Here is a 23,720-nt window from a genome sequence, read left to right as displayed (position 1 = left end):
AGCAGCGGGGGTGCGGTTGACCGGGATGGGGACAGCAGAAGCGGATTTGGGGGATGAAACCAAGAACATGGCCCGTGGGCATGTTGATTTTGAGATGCTGCTAAAGGCTGAATTGTCTCTCCTCTCCCTCTCTCACTCATATGCGGAAGTTTAACCCCGGGGCCCCAGAGTGGCTGCACTTGGAGATAGGACCTTTAAAGGGGTGGTTCAGTTAAAAGGAGGCCCTTAGGGTGGCTCTAATCCTGTTTGACTCAAGTCCTTATAGGAAGAGGAATTTCTGGATGTACGGAGGGGTGACCATTTGAGGACATGGGGAGAAGACCGCCACCCAAAAGCCAAGCAGAGAGGCCTCAGGAGAAACCAACCCTGCGGATACCTTGATCTTGGACTTTTGGCCTCCAGAACTGTGAGAGGGGAAATCCCTTGAGCTGCCCGGTCTGCGGTATTTAGTTACGACGGCCCCGGGAAACTAACACAGAGGCCATTAGCCCTCTCAGTGGAGATGGTCAGCACGCCGTCGGAGTCGAGGGAGTGGACACAGAGTAGGGGTCAGCAGAGAGGTGCTACTAGGGGCACCTGCGTGAGGGTGAGGGGGACCCACGGAAGGAGAATGAGAAGGGCAGCCCGTCATCAGGTAGGATGGGGGCTGGCCCAGGGAGGGGAGCGCCTGGGAGGCTGAGTGACAAAAGGGTCTAAGGCGAAGGAAGCAGCCGACTGTGGCGTGCGGGAGGACCAGACTCGATCCAGGGGGCATGGCAGAGGCAATTCTAGGGGACCCGCGGTGACAAAAGCCTGGTTGGCTGGGGAGTCAGGAGAGAGCGAGAGGAGGTGACACCTCATGCCCTTCTGAGGCACAGTCTTAAGGCCCCTCCAACAATAGAGGAATTCCTTCTACACTGTTTATAGAAGGAACAGCCAGCGTAGAGAATGGGCATTCCTACTGGCTCTCCCAGACCCCGTGCAGCCCTGTCTATGCCGGCGGGCGGATGGCCGTGCGGAATCGGGTCCTTCTGGAAAGGGCCATCTTCCGCTACGGTGAGCTACTCTGCTTCTCCCTCCATATGACTCAGAGCACTGCCCCCTGCCTTGACCTTGGTTTCCAGGAAGCTCAGAAGCAAATTGATGGTGTCCACCTCTATAGTCCGTTGCTTTGTTTTGCTTCCTCTTCATGCTTCTGTTTGTTTATTTCAGTCACCTTATTGTTCAGGTCTTTTTCTTTTTTTTAAGATTTTAATTATTTATTTGACAGAGAGATAGAGCACGCGAGCAGGCAGAGGGAGAAGCAGACTCCCCACCGAGCAGGGAGCCCGATGTGGGACTCGACCCCAGGACCCTGGGATCATGACCTGAGCCGAAGGCAGACGCTTAACCACTGAGCCACCCAGGCGCCCCTGGATTTACTTTTAAAGTATGTTTTTTCATCACATCGATGAAGGTGACACTTAATTCTCGAATTTTCAAACCAAACGAATCTCCTCATTTCGATATAAAAAAAAAATTTACAATTCGATACCTCGCAGCGGCTTAGAAAGAAAGGCACAAACCGAGGACCTAGCTGGAGATAAGGGGTCGCTGCCGCTAGGTAGCACGTTGGGCCTCGACGTTTTGCTAAGAATGAGGAGAAACTGTCACCAGCACCGCCTGCAAAGCGCTGTCTCCATGGGCCCTGCAGTGTCAGGAGGAGGACCTGCCCTGGCAAAGGGAACTTCCTCTCCCTCGAAGCAAACTCCCTTCCTCCTTTCATTCTACAGCCTTTTAAAAGGGTGCTTCTAGAACATTGTCCTAAGGATTTAGGCTTTTGGACTCTAAGAACCGGAAAGACCTGCTTCTGGTCACTTCCCTCAGTCTACCTTGGGCTCAGAGAAACAAAGTCCAGAGCCAGTTTGGTCTGGACCGGGAGGAAAGAGGGAGAGTAAGAAAACATATGAATTAATGCCTAAAACTATCCAGCCACACACCGAACCATAGATAATACCACCGCACAGGACGAGGTGGCTTCACAGTCTCCTTTGTCATCGGAGATTAGAAAAACAATAGGATTGTTTAAAAGCCCTTTTTGTCCTGCACGGAGGGACAGGGAGGTGACCCAAGAAACTGAAAATAATGGGACAATTGTGGGGCGCCTGGGTGGCTCAGTCCTTAAGCGTCTGCCTTCGGCTCAGATCATGATCCCAGGGTCCTGGGATTGAGCCCCGCATCGGGCTCCCTGCTCAGCGGGAAGCCTGCTTCTCCCTCTCCCACTCCCCCTGCTTGTGTTCCCTCTCTCGCTGTGTCTCTCTCTGTCAAATAAATAAATAAAATATTTAAAAAAAAGAAAATAATGGGACAGTTGTTTTCTTTTTTTTTTTTTAAGGCTTTATTTATTTATTTGATCGAGAGAGAGAGCATGAGCAGGGCGAGGGGCAGAGGGAGAAGCAGGCTTCCCGCTGAGCAGGGAGCCCGATGCGAGAGGCTCGATCCCAGGACCCTGGGATCATGACCTGAGCTGAAGGCAGATGCTTAAGGACTGAGCCACCCGGGCGCCCCGAACAGATGCTTTCTGACAGTAAAACTGTGCAAGTCCGTTCACAGTGGACGAGAGCATAGGTGGCCAATGCCACATGCTGGAGATAAAATAGCCGGGCACCAGCAAGACCTTACCTGCATTCGGTCGAACGTGTGGATACAGCTGAAACAAGCAAACAAACAAAACAGGAGCAGGCTGCTCACACATGGAAGATGGGAAAAGTGCCATCGTGGAGGTCATCGGCATGTATGTGTGAGTGTGATGTCTCCAGTCATTCTCCAATGTCATGTACGGAAGTATCACCTCAAGAGCTCGATATAAAAAAATGCAAATGCGTGAGCCCTGCCTCCGAGAGCCTTCTTCAGTGGTTTCGGGGGTGAGGCTGAGGCTGGTGGTCTGGAGCGCTGTCTGTACACCCCCTCCAAGCCGCCCCGGGGCCTGCGGGATGGGAGGCTGCCCCAAGCAGGGTTTTAGGTCTTGTCATCAGATGAGTGGGGTTTCGTCTGGAAGGTGAGGGCCAGCTCTGCACTGTGACTTCCCTGGGGAGCTATCCTCCTCTCCTCCTTGGTGACCACCTGGACCGAAAGGCTCCCAGAGGCTGCTGTCTTGCTGGCTTTCTTTTGTTAATTTAAATTTTTTTTATTTTTTTTATTTTTATTTTTATTTATTTATTTTTTTTTAAAGATTTTATTCATTTATTTGAGAGAGAGAGAGAATGAAAGATAGAGAGCACAAGAGGGAAGAGGGTCAGAGGGAGAAGCAGACTCCCTGCCGAGCAGGGAGCCCGATGCGGGACTCGATCCCGGGACTCCAGGATCATGACCTGAGCCGAAGGCAGTCGCTTAACCAACTGAGCCACCCAGGCGCCCTTAAATTTTTTTTTAAATCACTAGGAAAGAAAATGCCATATCTAAGGTGACCCATTTGCAGCTTGGCTTTCACACCGGCGTTGTGACGATTAAGATTAAATCCCAAGTCACGAAGCAGTATTTTGACAAACCTCCCCACCTTGTCCCCAGCGTGCTGCCCCTGGGGTGTCCTCAGCACGGAGATGAAGAGAGGACTGGATTTAGATTCTGTTCCATGGGTGAGTAGCCAAAGGGACCACATCCGCTACTGATACTCAGTATTTTTGATAATCTTGTATTTTACAAGTCATACCGAGAGCCAGCGGGCTCTCCTGTCAAATGACACATGTGAGCATTTGGAAGCACTGAGTGGGGAACCTGCCCGAGAAGCCTCACCTGCGCCAGGTGCCTGGACGACATATGGGGGGGCGTTGTGGCTGACTGAAGGGGACTGAGGGGGGCTGCTGGGCGTGGCGGGGGTGCTAGGCAGAGGAGAGCGTTTGGAGGAGGCTTGGGAGCAGAATCCATCGTGGTGCCTCCCAGGGGAGGCGGCGGTTGGGGGTGGGGCTGGCTGGACAGTATAAGATAGAAAGGGAAGCAGGGAGAGAAGCAAACTGAGCAAAGTGAATGACCAGGATGATTTCTGGTCTTTAAAAAAGCAGTTCTTAAAATAAATAAATAAATAAATAAAAATAAAAATAAAAAAATAAAAAAAAATTAAAAAGCAGTTCTTTACCTGAAAGACACTTTGCTGGAACTAAAAGCCACATGCCATGGCCCTTGGGCCGCCTTCTGATCCCAATAATTAACTCTTGCTTGGGATGCGTAGGTGCTCCCTGGAGAGGGGCTGGCCGACCAGTGTGTTCAGGTCAAGCTGGTTAAAGTCAGACAACTGGTTTTATTTTAATTTTTTAAAACTTTTTAAAATTTATTTATTCATGAGAGACAGAGAGAGAGAGAGAGAGAGAGAGAGGGAGAGGCGGAGGGAGAAGCAGGCCTCCTGCTGAGCAGGGAGTCCGATGCGGGACTCAATCCCAGGACCCCAGGATCATGACCTGAGCCGAAGGCAGACGCTTAACCATCTGAGCCACCCAGGCGCCCTTATTTTAATCTTTTTTAAAAAAATTTTATTTATTTATTTGACACAGAGAGAGAGCACAAGCAGGGGGGAGCTGCAGAGGAAGAGAGAAACGCAGGCTCTCCGCCAAGCAGGGAGCCTGATGCAGGACTCGATCCCAGGACCCCGGGATCATGACCTGAGCTGAAGGCAGAGGCTTCATCGACTGAGCCACCGAGGCGCCCCAGACAACTGGTTTTAAGCCCTGGCACTGTCATTCGTGAAATGTGGTCATGAAAAGTGGCTGAAATTCTCCAAGCCGGCCACAGTGGGTTGCGAGGACAATCAAGGGACACAGGTGTAGAAGGCAAGAACACGCGCTTGCCAGGCTCTGCTGTACCCAGCCCCTCGTCGTTACCACACTTGGATGGCGTCTGACAAATGTCAGAATTCCTGCACAGGTGTTCTCCAGGCCCCGGCCACCAAGAAGATAGAGAGGGAAAAGAAGAGTCTTCGTATCTTTATAGAGTAACAGCGATGGTAGCTTGACACAGAGCTACAGGGGGGAGCGAGTGGGACCACCCACCCAAGGATTAAAAACACCGAGGTCCTGGTCTTGAGAAAGGAGCCTGTGGCCCAGTTCTCAGAACCTGGGCATTCCTGTCTGGTTGTTTATGAACTTTAAGCTCATAATCTCACCACGGCATTGGTGCTAGGGACATGAGGCGAAGTTTGACTCCTACCCAAGGATAGCTTGACTTCTACGTGTGAAATGTCTTCCCTCCTCCTGAAATTTAATGAAGAGGTGGTAAAAGGAGAACCACGTGCATTCTTATTTTTACAAACCCTAGACTAACGTAATTTCCTGTGGGAAGGTAGTAACTAGGCACCTTTTTGTCAGGGAGGAGTTTGGGAGGATAAAGGAATTTCTGGGGGCCATGTTGGTTCTTGTTCAGCGGCAGCCAACAAAAGGCACCCAAAGAGCATCGGGAGGAGTACTTGAGAAGGGAGAGTTTATGGTCAATATTTTTGGAACATATCATCCATGATACCAATTATATTAAATGGTACAATAAATATACAAATTAAAAATTTTGTTATTTGTGATGGAAATGTAATCACATAGATGCTATGGACTAAATGTTTCTGGCCCCCTCTCAAATTTGCATGGTGAAATCCTCACCCCCAGTGCGGTAGGAGGTGGGCCTCTGGGAGGTGAGTAGGTCATGAGGCTGACGCCCCCACGAGTGGGGTCAGTGCCCTCACGGACGAGGCCCCCCGCAGTGCTCCCTGGCCTCTGGCCCCATGTGAGGACACAGGGAGAAGGCGGCCAGCTATGCACCGGGAAGAGGGACCTCACAGGGGGCAGGCACCTTGATCTTAGTCTTCCGAGCCTCCAGAACTGTGAGAAAAGTTTGTTTTTGAGCACTCAGGCTATGTTGTAGTTGCCTGAATGGACTAAGGCAAGAAGTTTCATTTTGGGGATTTTTTTTTTTTTTTAGTTTTAAGAGGGTTTACCTTGTGCTCAGGACTTTGACGGTGCTTCCTGAATGTGACTTCCTTAGATTCTGGGCAGATACTAGGAGTCAGGGGCTATTAGCCTGCTCTACAGATGAGGCGCAGAGTTCGAGCGTGTCCTTCTGAGCTGCACAGTGGTCAGGGGCTGGGCCAGGATTCGGGAGAGGGGACTGAGTGAAGTTTATGTCTCCTGCATGTCCTCCAGCTGAGTAGTTGGGCTGGGCACCGTGTGGTACTGATGTAGGAAAGAAGTTAGGGTTCCAAGCAAGAAAAATTCTTGAGATGTTTTTGGTGCAAAAAGGTGGTTTTATGAAAGCCCGGGTACAGGACCTGTGGGCAGGAAGAGCTGCACCGGGGTCATGAGCAGTGGCCCATTATATACTTTCAAGTTGGGAGGGGGTTAGGGAGAGCGTTAAGTCTCTAAGGAATTTTGGAAGCAAGGTTTCCAGGACCTTAAGGCGGCTAGCTGTTGTTAGGAAAAGGTCATTTATTACTGTAATTAGTCATGAGACCCTTCAGATGTATATCGGTGGGTCATGTGCTTGGGGGATGATTGTCAACATGTATCTTGGGCGGGTGGAGATAGAGGAAGTTTCCAAAGGAATTTTTATACGTTAAAGTAGACCTACAGGATCCTGGGCGGGGGTGGGGGGGGGTGGGGGAGTCAGGCTAGGATTGCCTTTTGCCCTGAGCAAAGTATTGACAGGGAGGCAGCTGAGTCCCTAGAGGAATGTCACTCTGCCTGTTTCAAGGACTTGTCAGTGGGCTGCAGGGAGTAAGGAAATGTAATAATTTTCCTTCTGCCTTTGTTTCCCACATCAGTACCGCCATCAAGGTGGGCGAGATGTGGGGGTGGGCACCAGGCTGGGCCAGCCCCCCTGCCCTCAGGGTGGGTGACAGCAGAGTCAGGCCCAGGCCTCAGCCACGGAGACTGTGTCGCCCCCTCCCCCAGCTCCCCGATGGTCTCTCTCGGGAGGTTGGGTCTCTCACATTTCCAAGCTTACGTCTAGGCCACAAGGGGAGGGCTGGGCAGGTTGTTAGAAGAGGCGCAGGATCACCGGTCCTATCTGGGAGTTGTGTGGCGGCTGGGAGACAGGACGAAGAGCCAGCGGAGCAGGTAGAAATGGGAATCAGTGAGGAGAAGAGACTGCCGGAGCCCTGACCTTTCCTCGGCCAGGGCGTGCAGCCAGGGAGGGTGCCTGGGGTGAGGGGCCCAGAGCCCCCCAGGACCGGTTCTGCTAGTGGGAATCTGGGTGGTGTGTGTTTACTTGCCGAGTGATTCAGCTTCTTTTCTTACCTTCTTTTCTCAGTGCTGGCTTGGAGAAACTTCTCCTCTTCCCACTGAGCAGCCTGCAATCACCCTGGGCCTGGCCTGGTTTTTCTGGTTGGACCAGAAAACGCCTGCTGAGGTACATTAACCCCTGGGGCTTGCGAGCATCCTCCTCTGGGCCTGGAGGAGAGGGTATTTCCTTGCACAGGTCTTGGCTGTCCTTGGAAATTTCAGACCATGACCCTCACTGGCTATGTCCATATTCACTGGATATGCATCCAGGCGAGGACTGAGTGGCCGGGGTTCGGGTTCCAGGACCCAAGAATTGAGCCTCCATTGCCAATGACAAGCCCTCACTTCGGCCGGTCATGGCCTCAGCGGTCCCAGGACATGATGGGTCTGAAGGCGATTTAAAAGAAGAAAAGCGCTAAACCAGCGCACAGAACCGAACCTAAACTCCCAACCCCGACCAGCAGGACCCAGTCACTGGGGGCTGGTGGGACTGCATTTTCTTCGGTCTTGGCGTATTCAAACTCTTGCCGGAAGTGACCGATCGGAAACAAACAGCCTGTTTACACAGGGCCTGAGCATCTCCTGGTGCTGGAGAGGGTGGTGCATATTTGCAAGAGGCCCTCCTCGGGGCCGGGCCGAATCGTGCGGGGGCTGAAGCTTATCCAAAGGAAGAGGACCGTCTTTAAGAAGTAAGAGACAAAATTGTATGTACAAGAGCAGATCCGAAGCAGGTATCTCAAAGGAGACAAGAAACCACAGTAAATGATGAATGCTAAAAAGCCAACAGTACCACAATATCATAAATCCAGGAAAACGACCTGAGAGTTTTTGTTAATTCTGTAATAACATTTTAACTCCATTTCGCGGTGCGTGTGCTTTGCTTCCTTCTTATGACTGCAATTTAAACACAGCATTTCTGTGGAGGGAATGGAGGGGCCCTTCTGCCATTCCTCACGCTGGTAGCGCCTGGCTCCGTCCATCTAGAACCCACGGACGTAGGGTGCTGGGCACCATCGGCGCACCGGGCCAGCACTGTGGGTGGTAGGAGCACCCTTGGAAGCCATTCCCACCCCTTCCAGTTACCAACAAATTACCTACACATGGCAGCAGACAATGTAGAAATTACTCATCCCAGCTGAACCGTACCCCTTACCCAACCTCCCCTCAGCACCCGTCCAAATATGCCCCAGGCGGCTGTAGCATCGCCAAGAGAACTGGAATAAACGGAAACTGTGAGAAGAAAGAGGCTGTGCTCCCCTCGATTGCAGTTGAAATATTTCACTTTTGCCAGGTTCGCAAAAAGCTGTGACCACATGAGCGCCCTCCCTGGGCTCCCGGGGAAACCCTGCTCTGCGCTCCACTGTGAGCCTCTGGAGCAAAGCCCGGCCTCTCTGCAGGGCCCTGAAGGGCTGAACTTGTTGCCAAAGGACAGCGTGGGCCTGCTGGGAAGGCCTCCACCTGCCCCGCCTCCCCCAGCCCTTCTGGTGCCTGCTTCTGCAGGTGACAGGAGACGCGACTGAGCCCAGACCCCATCCTCCCGGCACCATCTGCGATTACAAGCCTCTGTGCCTTGATTTCTCGGCAGCCTCGTTTGGTTCGTTTAGAAGAAAGGCACCCGTGGCTCATTGCCTTTCCCTAACGAGGAGCGGGAAGGAGCAGCGCCCTCAGGCGTTTGGGCCTGACCGGTCGGAGGGAGGAGGGAGGGCCTTGTGGTCGACCCCCAATGAGGAGGAGAGCGTGGGCGGGGAGGGACGCATTCAGGCTTGGACAAGTTCTATCTGCGAGCCCACAGGGAGAGGGCAGAGAGGGAGGGAGCAGAAGCCTTGAGTCTGGGGTTACTGTGGGGAGAGGCCTGGGGGGAGCTGGAAATGTGGGCATCATTGGTGTTCAGAAGTGGAGATGGCAAATGTAAAGCCTGAGGTTGGACGGGGTCCTGAGCGTCAAGCCGGTGGCGGCAGCTCAGATGGAGCCCTGGGGGCAGCAGAGGAGGCAGAGTGGGGCAGGGGGGAAATGGGAGAAGGTGGGGTCCTGAGCTGAATTGTTCACCACCCCCCCAAGTTCATAGGTTGAAGCCTTGGCCCCTGGGACCTCAGCAGGTGACTGTGCTTGGAGAGCGGGCCTTGAAGGACGCGATCAGGTACAGCACGAGCATGAGGGTGGCCCTAGTCCAAGCCGACTGGTGTCAGAGGAAGAGGAAATGCAGACACACAGAGACGCCAGGGGTGCGTGTACAGAAGATGGCCACGTGAGGACACAGGAGGCGGTGGCTGTCTGCATGCCATGGAGAGAGACCACGGAGAGAGGCCACGGGAGACACCAGTCCTGTCCGCACCTGGGTCTCAGACTTCCAGCCTTCAGACTGTAAGAGAAGAGGTTCCTGTTGTTTGAGCCTCCCAGGCTGTAGGACTGTGCCGGAGGCCCCAGCGGGACTCCCCTGGGGTGAGGGGTGTGGAAACCCAAGAGAAATTGTGCCCCATGGAGGGGGTGATCAGTCACGAAGCTGTTGGGGGTCAAGTCAGGTGAGGACTGGCCATGACCTTCCCAGTTTGCATTTTGAATTTTTGTCTGATAATAAATGGGCGGATAAATATTTGGAAATAGTTCAAATGTTGCAGAAATATATATATATATATGTATATATATAGAAGAGACAAGAAGGTTCTACAGTATCTGGTATCTTGAAACGTTTTCATTGTCTTGAACACACAGTAATAACAAGAGGTTATTAAGTTATTAAGTTAAGAAGGGGCTCCCGGGTGACTCAGTCAGTTGAGCGTCCGACTCTTGATTTTGGCTCAGGTCGTGATCTCAGGGTCGTGAGATCAAGCCCCAGGTCAGGCTCTGTGCTCAGCATGGAGTCTGCTCAAGAATCTCTCCCTCCCTCTCCCTCTGCCCCTCCCCTGCTCGTTCTCTCTCTCTCAGTACATAAATAAATAAAATCTTTTTTTTTTTTAAAGATTTTATTTATTTATTTGACAGAGAGAGACACAGTGAGAGAAGGAACACAAGCAGGGGGAGTGGCAGAGGGAGAAGCAGGCTTCCCGCCGAGCAAGGAGCCCGATGCGGGGCTCGATCCCAGGACCCTGGGATCATGACCTGAGCCGAAGGCAGACGCTTAACGACTGAGGCACCCAGGCGCCCCAAATAAATAAAATCTTTTTTTTTTAAAGATTTTATTTATTTATTTGAGAGAGAGAATGAGATAGAGAGAGAGCATGAGAGGGGAGAGGGTCAGAGGGAGAAGCCGACTCCCTGCCGAGCAAGGAGCCCGATGCGAGACTCGATCCCAGGACTCCAGGATCATGACCTGAGCCGAAGGCAGTCGCTTAACCAACTGAGCCACCCAGGCGCCCCCAAATAAAATCTTAAAGAAAAAAAAAAAGAAGCATGTAAAGAGAAGACAGACGTAGGCTGAAAACCAGACTGCTCAGCACCACAGCCCGACCAGAGAGGGCCTGGGGTGGGCTTCCGGTGCGGGGGTGGGGCACGGACACCCAGGACCATTTGGAGAGATGAGGAACCAGGATCAGACTCTGGGGCTTGAAGCACGGGCTGGAACAGATCTGTACAGACCTCTCTCCTGAGGTGTTCTTACAAACCTGGGAGGCCTGGGGACGAGGGAGCTATCGCAGGAAATGGAGGAAACCCAGCTGCTGGGCAGCCCCACCCTAGCCGGGGGACTGACACAGGCTGCAGGTGCCACAGTGAAGGGAGGGCACAGGGTGTCGGGGAACAAGAACTCTTGCCTTTTAATGTCATTGTAGCTGGACTAAATCACGTGGCCACGAGGCAGTTTAACAGGAGAAAATCTAATTTAACAGCATGCGTATGGGATCCACACAAACATGGATGTTCCGGACGGTCAGGCGACAGGAGGCACACATGTCATCCTGAACGGAGGAGGAAGGGCCGGGGGTCTGAGACGTTGGAGGGACGCACTTCACGGGGCGACAAGAAGAGCAAGAAGGGCAGCTGTTTGCTGATTAGATGGTTGCCCCACCATATAGATAAAATGTATCCCTGCTGAGAATCCTTATTCTGGAAAGAGCCCCAATTCAGATTCTTGTATGGAGTTAAGGGAGGGGCAAAGTTTCTCCGGAGCCCGCAGGGTCTCAGTTGCCGTCAGCTCAAGATAATCCTCCTGCCAAGCGGCCCCTTCACCCCCGACCAAAAGAAATACCGAATAGTTCTATCGATTACTTGTTGCTGTTAGGTCCAAACAACTCAGGAACAGCAGGTTGTGTGGTGTCCATCAGGTGTCTCTGTGTACCCCTGAGAAATCTTAAATAAGCCACAAATGCCCCTGCAAGTTTGCAGAGGGTCCCCGGGGTGCCCTGACGCACAGTTTGGGAACCATCGCCTGACGCTTCTGGGTAATGCCTTTTCTTCTGCGTGTCACTCAGGGGCTTACCTGTGATGTAGGTAACCTCGTCACAACTTGAGGGAGCACTGTCTCCGTGGACCCAGCAGCAAAGGATGACGGGATGAGGTCACTCTGTCGGGTCCCTCTCGAGTCCCGGCTGCTCTAGGACCGGGTGGACGGTGGACAGAGGCTCCGGGAGAGTCCGGTCGCTGAAGGGAAGGCAGGGTCAGGGTTCGTTGTAACTTTGAAGTCCATCTAGGTGGGGGCTTGATTTGGAATTGGCTGGTCACAGGACTGGTGGAATCAGCCAGGAAGGGATTTTGAGAGGGTATTGAGAGATTATTTGGGCTGTCTGTGAATACTGTAGATTGAAAGTTGATGGGCCATTCAGGAATTTTCTATACTGAAAGCTCAAGCAATTTGCCTGGAAGCAGATGCCAGGGGTGGTAAAGTCACGCTAGTGAACATAGTGGGACGGTATCCCTCCCTTAGACCAAGGTGTGTGTGTGTGTGTGTGTGTGTGTGTGTGTGGTTTCTGTTCTCAAATCAGTTCATCTTATTAATAGATGCATCTCTGATAAACAGTCAAGCTAGAGGCTACAACCATGTCAAAGTTTGTACTCCGTACCTACATCATCACCGTCCCCAGCTGTGCATTGATCAGGGTGACAAGTACAATTCAAGGGCCATTTTCCCATACTCAGTGCCCTATGTCCCAGATAACTTAAAAATTTCATTTTCTACTAGGAGAGCATGTCTGGTGAACTCAGCCATAAATATATATTATCAAATCAAAAACTTTGAACAAAGTCTCAAGGGAGGAAAGGGACACTGACCAAGGGAGGGGACCGTGGTCACTGTAAGATCACGCTGACTGAAGATTTTTTTTAATTCTTTTTTAAAGATTTTATTTATTTATTTGAGAGAGAGAGAATGAGAGACAGAGAGCACGAGAGGGAAGAGGGTCAGAGGGAGAAGCAGACTCCCTGATGAGCGGGGAGCCCGATGCGGGACTCTATCCCGGGACTCCGGGCTCATGACCCGAGCCGAAGGCAGTCGCCCAACCGACTGAGTCGCCCGGGCGCCCCTGACTGAAGATTTGACCGAATCTCAAGAGCCAGGCAAGTGGGGGAGGGTTGTTCCTAGAGAAGAGTAGACAAATCTTGAAGGAACAGGGTATGGGGAAGTGAGATGGAGGAGAGACAGCAAGATCCCACAGCGAGCTGGAGACACCTGCTACTCTTAGGAGGGGTTGCTGCCGACTCAGGCCAAAGTTCGGTGGCCTGGAAGGGAAGGACCTTAACTCTGTTAACAAACATTTTGTTTCAATGGATCAGTGGGGATGAGAAGTTGAGCTAATTATTTATAAGGCAAAGAATGGGAATTTGGGGGTCTGTGCCTGAGCTTGTCCCAGGTAAACAAGGGGCCATCTGTGAGTCCTACCAAGTCACGTGAGGAAGGGCATTCCTTGGAGTCAACCATTTACTGGGACACAAAAGGGAAAGGGGATTTCTTAACCCTCCGGCAAAATTCAACACTGTCAGTATTTAATATACTACACCGGGATGGCATCGGTAGGGGTGGGAGGGTGGAGATGCAAGCTCGGAGAGAAAAGGGTCTTGACCATCCAAGAAGAGCTGGTACTTGGTGTCAAATCCCTGAGTTATTTAGATTCAATTGGATACATTTTATTTTTTCAAAAAGATTTTATTTATTTATTTATTTATTTATTTATTTGAGAGAGAGTGAGAGAGAAGAGCAGGAACGTGGCGGGGAGCAGAGGCAGAGGGAGAACCAGACTCCCCACTGAGCAGGGAGCCCAACACAGGGCTCTGTCCCAGGACCCCGGGATCATGACCTGAGCCGAAGGCAGACGCTTAACCCACAGAGCCACCCAGGTGCCCTCAATTGGATACACTTTAAAGATGATGAAAGTTTTCTGAAAAATGTCAATATTCACAATGGGCTGGATTCCATACTTCACTGCTTAAACGTATGCTGGTGTTTACCTATTATCTTAGAAAAGACAAGGGACACATGATCTTGCAAAAATACTTTAGAAGTTATACAAGAGAAAATTTGAGGACAGCCGCCCCCCAGTGGGGTCCCAAGGAGAGGAGCCAGAGGGCAGGAAGGGCCTTACTGAGGAGCCAAGGTATGCGGAAAGAAGTAGACTTTTTTTTTGGTTCTTATCTGAAAAAAAGGCATAATTATGTTGACTTTTGTTTTTGTGCAAAACAGTGGGCTATTTACTTGTGGCCTATAAAATGAATTAGTGAAGATTACTGATGTTTTATAGGCACTGGATACAATTAACTTATTGCTCCTTTGCTGAAAATGCAAAAGCAGTAAGCAGTGCTGATGCCCGGAGTGCCTCCGACTTTGCTTAAATTCACACAGTTGCTTCATGTCCCTGAAGACAAGGGACACGGGCCATCAAAGGCATTTTCTTGGCCTTTTGGCTAAGATCAAGTGCAGAAAGCCCATAAAGGACTTAATGACAGATTAAATAGTCGAATCTTTACTTAAAATATAGCACTTATTAATTTCCTTACACACAATAAAAAAATCAGATATCGGGGCGCCTGGGTGGCTCAGTTGTTGAGCGTCTGCCTTTGGCTCAGGTCCTGATCCCAGGGTCCTGGGATCGAGCCCTGCATCGGGCTCCCTGCTCAGCGGGAAGCCTGCTTCTCTCTCTTCCACTCCCCCTACTTGTGTTCCCTCTCTCGCTGTGTCTCTCTCTGTCAAATAAATAAATGAAATCTTTAAAAAAATCAGATATCATACAAATAAATTCCAATTACGATAAGGCTGGTTTTCCGTGCCCCGTTTGAACGAGTGGTGCCGTCAGGTTCTACGCATGTGCAGGCGTGCTGCAGGCTGAGCCGCCGGGCAGCAATCCAGCTCTCCATCATAGGTCTTCAGTTCTAATTCCTTTGAGCTAAAGATAGCTGACGGGAGCAGGGTGTTGTCACGAGAAACTTTATCTCAAACTGTACTACTTACATAACAACTTTGTTTCTTTGTCATTCCTTCTGTAGGTGAGTTGGTGTAACATGGACACCCTATGGCTTTTAATGTGGTCTTTAAAAAAAATCTGACTTTTAACACCCTAGTCCTCTGAGTGTGAGGTCATACCTTCTGGAATCATTCAATCCGCATTAAATATCTTTTCTTCTTTATCTCCTGTTAGTGATTCAACCAGGTGGCTATGCAAAGCATCCCAAATGAGCATGGACTGAGTTCATTTCAGGCCAGTATGTTTCCAGGAAAAAAAGTTTGGCTTTTGTAAAAAAGCAGCTAATGTTATACTTCACAATACAAACATTGTTTGAAAAGCAAGTAGGAGTGTCTTATAATATGAGAAACTTTATATGAACTTTAATAGAAGGCAACCTAATCTTTTCTGGGGGATGATTTTTTTTGGGAGGAAACCACTTTACTGAGGGATATAAGCAGTGACTGTGATTGCTGAAGATTTTGATGTCATGGTATCATCAGTGGCTTTTAGTTGTCACTATTATGGTTCTTGCTTATCAATTGCTGTTAGGTTAGTTTTATTAATTTAACTAGTTTTGGGTTGTTTGGTTACAGGAATGCCTTAATTGGATTTTTGGTCTAGAACTTTCTAATAACTAAGCCCTGTACCCTTGGTGTTCACGTGTGTTACCCATCCCCTTCCAGGCAGGTGTGGATGGAGGCTCATGCGCGGGGAACTTGCTGGGGCTATGACAATGTGCTGCCTGTGAATCCACACAGATTAAAGTGTTTGCAAAATTCTCTCAGGGAAAGCATACTAAAATTATTGGATCATTTAGAGTTTTGTAGAGCATTGTTTATAATATCAAGTAGTATATATAGGCTGGTAGTCTTTTCTTTTTTATATTTTTTAACATTTTTTTAAAGATTTTTTTTTATTTATTCATTTGAGACACAGAGATACAGAGAGAGAGAGAGAAAGAGAGAGAGAGAGAGAGCATGAGCAGGGAGAGAGGCAGAGGGAGAAGCAGGCTCCCTGCTGAGCCAGGAGCCCGATGTGGGGCTCGATCCCAGGACGCTGGGATCATGACCTGAGCTGAAGGCAGACGCTTAACCATCTGAGCCACCCAGGTGCCCCAGCTGGTAGTCTTTTCTAATGGGGGTGTAACTAAATGATTAATATACATTTCTAGGGCAAGTTGAGTATCTACTTCTGTTCATCTCTGTTGCAGTCACCAAAGTCCTTCTTTTTTTATAGAAAAAACAATTTTATTCTCTAGGTCAAGATTCACCCAGAGAGAGTGGGCTGGCTTCAGATTTTCCTGCTGACAGGAGAAGGGGAGGAAGAAAGAAGGAAAGGGGGTGAAGAATCATTACAAGTTTCATACACTGGATATATATAATCACCTTTTATAGGTATATGTGGTGATCTGATGTAGTTCATGGAAATTCTCATATCTCTTCTCATGAAGAAATTTACATAAATGATGGATCTTGAAATAAAACTGTCTCCAGGTCTGGTTTCACAAAAAGAGAGAGAGGGTGTGGTACCTGACACTTGACACTCAGTTGGCATTGGACCCATCATGAGCAACCCCTCGAGTCTTTGACAGTGGTCCTCTGGAATGCTGCCACGGTCAGACTGCATCATGGACAGAGCAGGATAAGAGCCGGTCCCAGAGCGATACCTGAACCTGGCTGGCTGCCACCCCACCTGGTGTGGACATCCTTATGGGACACAAGATCTCATTCAAGGATTCAAGGCAATGCTCTGTGATAGTCATTCTCTTTCAGGTAAGGAAACTGAGAGCATTTTGCATCTTGGTAGTAGTCTTGGATTTGGGGACTTATGAAAGTTTCAGGAGTCATTACTTTCAAATAACTAGTGTTTTCAAAAGAACCACAAAATTCTGGGCGCCTGGGTGTCTCAGTCTGTTAAATGTCTGCCTTTTGATTTCAGCTCAGGTCATGATCTCAGGGTCCTGGGATCAAGCCCTGTGTTGGGCTCCATGCTCAGCAGGGAGTCTGCTTGTCCCTCTCTCCCTGCCCCTCCCCCCTCAAATACATGAATAAAATCTTAAAAAAAAAAAGGAACCACAAAATTCTATGGACAGCCAAAAAGGGAGTTGTCATGGAAATACATCTTCAGATTCACCACGTCATCCTCTGTTCTCTCCAAACTTAGCATAAATGGTGAATGACTCCTTGTCACCCATTCCATCCCTGCCCCATTATGTAGCAACAGCCCTGTGATTGGAGGATGGATCTCAGGGTGAGAAAACCTAAGCCAATCATAGCAGCTTCCTTGATAGCAATGGGTCTGAGCACTCCATGGAAGCCAACCAACGCATGGCCTTTCTCTGGTGGCCAGGAGTTAGCTCAGGAATGGACACACGAGTGGTTTTGGCCAACAAAACATCCAGGGAAGTTGGTCGGCAGCTTCTGGGAAAGACTCCTTTGTCTTTGAAGGGATGATGGTCTTTTCTCCTCACTGAATGTTAACATGTATGCACAGTTCTTGCTGGCGCCATCTGACAACCAACCACTGTCAGGAGGAAGGTTGCACTGTAGATAGCAGATTGGAGACTCAAAAATACCTTGATCTTTGGTGACTTTGTTTTTTAACCAGGCAAAGTCCCAGTAGATGGCACATTGGAATCGGGATAATGTGGGGGAGTCTAATAATGTAACTGTTTTAAAAAGTGTGCAAGAGGTAAGTACGGTACCCACTTGGAGTTAGTAGCAGTGAGGACAGCTGTTCTGTCCTGACCTCCACACCTTAAGTCCTGAAAGGGGAGAGGATCCTTCCCAGGACTTGGAGGCAGAGGGGCTACGTGAAGATTGCCTTCTGAGGAGTTGGGTCCATCTGTGGGGGCTGCAGCCAGCTTGAGGGGTTCCTGCAGGGAGACAGCTGGGAGACAAAACGCCCAACCTCACAGTCACTTCCCATTTGGATCTTCTGTTGATGCTTGCCCTTAGCAAAATTCAACTGGACGTCCATCCAGGCAGACTTCTGGGGTAGACAGCCCAGAGAGGGCTGGGAGGCAGTCTGGAAGGGTGAATGGAAGCTTCCTTGCACATCGCAGAGCAACTGGACCAAGTAGAGCCAGGCTTGCAGCTGCATGACACAGCAAAGTTCCTTATTTTAAAGTCAAGTTGAATTGGTTTTTCTCCTTCTGGGACCCCAAAGCATCTTAATATACACACACAAAATACTTTATGTACACAGTTATTCTAAATATATAAATATATATTGGCTATAAATTGAATGTGCAAACTCATAGAAGGGCCCAAAGCAACCTGCCTACTGGTGTCCAGGCCTAGACGTAGTGCCACTGGGATGTCACCTTGTAAGCAGGAAAGGACACCGATGGTGCCCCATGTGTGGCAAGAGCCTGCAATCGGCTTACTCTGGGAGACAAAGAGCAGGGCTATGGCTTTCCTCTTGTGAACAAAAAACTGATTGCTTTTGATAAAGACTGTTTTCCTGGCTTTGAGGAGGGGTGGAGACACAGGTGGAGTTAACTGTAAGCCTGCCAGCCATAATAGGAGAGAGTAGAGTCACTATGGACAAAACAATAGGAGCTTGCAAAATAATGTCCCAGAGCACAGGAGAGAAATAAATGCCTTGAAAGCATTTCCAATAAGTACAACAAATGGGACAATGCCTCAGAGGAAATCCAAACTTTAACTCACTGTAGCACTCTTCAAAGACACAGAGGCAGAGGTTTTGTTGAGAAACAAACAGCTCACGCATCTAGGGATCAAGAAGTGGGTGAGAAAAATGACTGATTGGAGAGCCTGGAAGTTAAAAAAAAAAAAAAAAGAAAACTGGAAATATTGAGATAAACAGTTTAGTGAAACACAACTACTCTAAAGTAGACATAGTTAAAGAGAGAATCAGTGAAATAGAAGATTGCACCAGGGAATTCATGCTAATGAGACAGACGAAAAAGGAAAAATGTGAAAGAGAATGGCATAATATGGAGGATGAAATGAGATGCTGAGATAGGCATCTTAAAAGAAGTTCCAGGATGACAGATGACAGAAGGGGTGGAGGAAGTGTCCAAATTATAATAGCTGCCAACTTTTCAAAATTGAAGAAAGGCATGACTTTCCAAATAGAAAGATAGTACCGAGGAGCAAGCAGGATACGCACCAACAAACCCCCAGCCAGATGCATTGCAGTAAGAATGCAGAACGTCAGGGACAGAGAGAACATCTAAGGGGTGCCAGGGAGGAAAAAAGACAGACAACCTACACAAAGGAATGATACTTAGACTAATAGCCGACATTTCACACTGATAGTGGAAGGTGGTGAGTGAACACTTTCAAAAGGTAGAGGAAAATGACTTCCAACCCAGAATTCCGCAAGTGACCAAATTACTATTAAGATGAAATGCAGAAGAGAGACTTCAGACTCAGAAAGAATGAAGAGTTTAGCACAGGCTTTTGATGAAAGAAAGACAAAATCAGTGGCTTTCCTCTCAACCTTGGATGTCCATTAAACCACCTTGGGGGGAAATTTAAAAATTCCAGGGCCCAGACCACACCCAGAGCCATACGTCACCTTATTCACGTCTCCCGAGGTGGGTCCAACGTTCAGCCCGCGTTGAAATCACTATGCTACCTAAAAACTTGAGGAAGAAGGAAAATGGATCCAGGAGAGGCTCCCAAGAGAACAGGAATCAATAAAGTAGGTCAGTTAATATAATGGACTCTTGTTTTGGGGGAAAAAAATCCTCCAAAATAATTTCGTCCGTTTGGGTGAGCTGGTTATTGGACAATCTAATTTCTCTGGCTTCATTCTATCCCAGGTGAATTTTTATATGATTCACCTTTGTTTGGAGGAGAAAGGTCTGTTCAGTGGCGTGAGTCCATGGAGGAAGGCAGCGGATGCTGTCTTGCAGCACACTGGAAATACCTGGGGAGTGTTTCAAACCTTTTAGTGCTTGGAGTTTACACCCTGAGGTTCTGCTTTAGTGCCTACAGGGTGAGGCCACAATGACAGGGCTCTCAGATCTCTGCAGGGTCAGCCAAGACGGAGACCCACTGAGTTAGGAATCCTCTGCCAAGGACATGAGAACAAGCAGAGGAAGCAGACTCAGGCACTGAACCGTTCTGGAAACCTAGAAATAATGGATTGCTGAGTCCTTTAAAAGGTACAAATATGGCTCATCTTCACAATTATTTTAGACAAAGAATTCTTGCATTAACCAAATTAATGTCTTTTGGACTCACTGGCACTATCTAGAGAATTTGTGTCTAGTTTGAAGAATTGCTGACTTCTCTTTTTCCTGGGCGCACTCTGCACTTCACGTCTGGAACCCCTGCTGGCTCGTGGGAGCGTGTTGGGTTCAAAACTCTTATCTCAGCTATGCTGTTACTTGGGGGGACTTTGGACAAATCAATTCATTGTTTGATGGGGTTACTTCCTTAACAGTGAAGTGGGGAGGCCTGACCATTCCCAAGTGTACATGCGGTTATGGAGTCACCTGATATCGTGCCCTCAGGAAGGCACAGGGTGGTGATGGAAGATAAGGCGGTTGGTTACCTGGGACTTCCGTGGAAGTCTAGTGACCTTTGTCCAAACATTTCTTTTTATTTCATCTCAACAGGCATTTATTTACATGGAGCACCCACTATATACAGCCTCTTGCCCTGACAGAGCCGAGTCTGGGATGAATAAGACACCATCCCTGCCCTGAAACTTGAAATCCGTCCCAAATAACCATTCCTGGAACAGGAGTTGCAAACTAAATGCCTAAGGAACAGACAACGACCCTGGGCGGGTGCAGATGTGCCTATAGAGGCTATTTGTGTCTGTGCTCAGATCAAGGTGTTCATCAACACAGCTGTGTCTCCTCCACCAGCGCATTTCTGGGCTGATTTAGGTGAGATCTGTTGACTCAAATAAAATAAAAGCTGGCGCACTTTAGAACGACTCAAGGACTCCCTTTTAAAGCTCAAATTCTGCTGGCTGGCTTGTCAGTGTTTTTGACACATTTACTGTGCATGCAAACCACTTGGGCACCTGGCGCAAAACACAGACTCCCTGGGCCTACGCTCAGAGGCTCTGGGTCAGTGGGCCTGGAGCAGGGCCCAGGAATCTGCATTTTGAGCCAGTGGTCCCACTTGGAGAAATGCGACCCTGATCTCTGCAGGGTTGGGCCCACCTTCCCCCAGGCTCCATCCTCCGATGGCCAGGTGTGTCTGCTGTGCCGCTTCCGATGCTGATGTCCCCAGAGCAGGGGTCACTTCCACAATGCCCTGAAATCCACCGCTTAGCTGACTAACTGCTGTGAGAATACGGAACTACGGTTTATGGTTTCTCTCCTGGAACACTCGACGAGTATCCATGGCACGTTGCTCTAGACTCGGTTGCCACGGTGACATTGTCACCTTGCATGGCCATCCCGGGCCAGGCTGATGGCACCGTTCGGGGACCCCGCTAAGGGTGTGCTTCTGTGAGGGCTGGGTTATTAGTGTGTCTCTGAGAGCGCTGGACTGGTTCGATCCCCTCGTTTTACACATAGGGAAACTGAGGCTCGCAAAGGCGACCGGCACCCCCCGGTGCCGCACTGAGACAGAAGCTGGCCTCCCCTGGACCCTCTGCTCCCTCCAGCCTCCCTTTTCCTCCTGGCCTCACCAGACTCTCCTGTGTGGACGCCCAGGGAGAGCCCGCACCAATCTGAGGGCTTCTCCTTCCGCACACAACGTCTGTGGTGTGTTGACTCGACGAGACCTTTAGTCTGGAGCCTGGGTCTGTGGCCCTACTGAGGTGGGGGTGGGGAGGGACCCCAAACGCCCCCCATCATCACCTCTCGCTCAGAGAGTGGCTCTACTTGGAGCAGGGTCACCCTCCCTGCTCAGGGGCTTGTCTTGAAGGGAACTTGGCGGGTCTGCAAACTCATCTCTTATCTCCCAGGAGGGATGTTAATAGGCTTACAGCACTCTCTGCCTCTCTCTCTCTCTGTCTCTCTCTCTGTCTCTCTCTCACACACACACACACACACACACACACACACACACACACACACACACACAGGCAAAACCTCCGAGACTACGGGCTTCCATTGGTCTACTCCAGCCAAATCATAGCTCAGGAGGAAAACGAAGGGGTGTCACCCAGGACAGTGTCAGCCTCAACCCATTGTGCCCTCACCGCCCACCAGAAAAGGCAGACAAGGCAGACAAGGGAGGAGGGAGGACTTGGGTGGAGGGCCCCCCACTGCGGTGGCCAGAATGAGCCTTTGTTCCTTGGGTTCCCAGGGCCTGTGGTCGAGGGGCTCAGACAAGCCAACCCCCAGTAGGACCAACAGTCACTGTGAGCTGGGGACGTGAGCTGCCAGCCACAGTCACATGTGACACAGCATTTTGCGTTTTAACCCAAATCGAATGTTGGCAGGGTTTTGTCTTACAAGCAAGAAAATGAACCTTAAAAAAAAAAAAAAGCAGCCACTCAATAGAAGAAGAGAATTATGAACAGTTGCCCTCAATGCATCCCTCCAGCACCTCCAAACTCCTCAAGGGCTGGGCTTGTCTCCAAACAAATGCTGCCTCAGGGGGTCACCAACACCGGGACATGGCTCCTGCAGGTGGCAGGTGCTGTCCACTCTGACCCTGCTGTGCTCTGCATGTTTGTGTCCTCCCCAATTCCTATGTGAGATCCTGACACCCTACACCCCGTCCCTGCCCCCGGTGATGGTATTGGGGGTGGGCCTTCGAGAGCTGCTCAGGTAATGAGGGCAGGGCCCCCCTGCACGGGGTTAGCGTCCTTATAAAAAAGACCCCAGAGAGCTCCCTGCCACCCTCTACCACGTGAGGCCACTGCAGGAAGACATGGCCATCTAGGAACCAGGACGCCGGTCTCACTAGACACCAGACCCACCAGCCCCCGGATGTTGGACTTCCAGCCTCCAGGACTGTGAGGGACAAATGCCTGCCGTCGTCTCTAAGCCCCAGCGTGTGGTACGCGGCTGCAGCAGCCTGAACTAAGGCCGACCCGGCCTCACACCAGCCCTTTCCTGCCCGTCCCGGTCGAACCTCCTGGCGCGGTACCTGCTGCTTGCAGCTCTGCAATGTCTTGCAGTCTGGCGTCCACCTGGAACTCTGGAAGTGGCTCTGAGACGGCTCTGACACCACCCTCCTTCAGTCCGTCCGCCAGCCATCATGCGGTCTTCATGCTCCCCGGACCTTGACTTTGCCAGCAGGTGTGCCTCCTCGAAATGTTTGCCTCTCTCGCACTGTGGCCCTTGCTTGCTCCTCCTTCACGCCTCCAAAGGTGTGCCGTCGAGGAGTCCCTGGTTCCATGCTCCTCACTTCTTCCCCTCGACACTCTGCCCGTTGGCATCGTTGTGTGTCTTGCTCTGACCAGCTGACCTTCCGCCTCCCCGTCCTACGCTCTGTCTCTCAGGCAGCTCTGGACTAGGAAGCCTGCCCGCCGCGTCCTTGGAGCAGCTGCTCCAGGGCACCTGCAGCTCCACGGCGACACGGCTGAGCAGAGGCCACAAGACAGAGGGTAGAAAAGACGGCTCTTTGCCCCTCGCTCAGCTCCAGCCCCGCGGAAAGCACCGGGAGCCACCGCCTCTCGCGTCCTGCCTCTGCCCTCCCTTTGCTCCCACGTCCACACAGCCAGGCCTCCCTGCTCCCCCAGCCGGGGGTGGCCTGTGGCCCAGGGGGCCCGGGAGCCCCAGCTGGTAGATCCTTAGCCCCCAGGTTTCAAGGGGCCTGGATGGGGGTGGGGTGGGGTCCCCAGTTGGTGGGGCAGAAGCAGAAGGAAGGTGTCTTTTCTAGCTTCTCGTTCCAGCAGTTTCCAGGGAGCGAGGAGTGTGTCTCGGTGGCTGCTAGCTGGGCAGACAGAGCAGGTCGGTGGGGAAGCTGTGGGGCACTGCTCTTTCGGGATGTTCGAGGGCAAGTAGGGAAGAGCTACCCTGAGAACCGGAGGCTCTGAGACGGGGACAGGGACGGGACGGGTCCCAGGGGAGCCTCCAAGACGCAGAGTCTTCTGGGTGACCCGCACATTCACCAAGCTGGGGTGCGGAAGGGGACAGAAGTCCAAGACGGCCAGCAATGACCGAGGAGAGGGACAGGGGGGCATTCTCATGGTCGTATCTGGAAGACTCACACACCTCCACCCTCTTGGGTCATTTTCATGGGTCCTTTTT

Source organism: Eumetopias jubatus, unplaced genomic scaffold, assembly GCF_037043125.1.
Source record: "Eumetopias jubatus isolate StellerSeaLion01/CBP00866 unplaced genomic scaffold, mEumJub1_p1.0 scaffold_1, whole genome shotgun sequence".
NCBI classification, from domain to species: domain Eukaryota; kingdom Metazoa; phylum Chordata; class Mammalia; order Carnivora; family Otariidae; genus Eumetopias; species Eumetopias jubatus.
The sequence above is the reverse complement of the archived record's forward strand: the minus strand, read 5'-3'. Positions refer to the sequence as shown.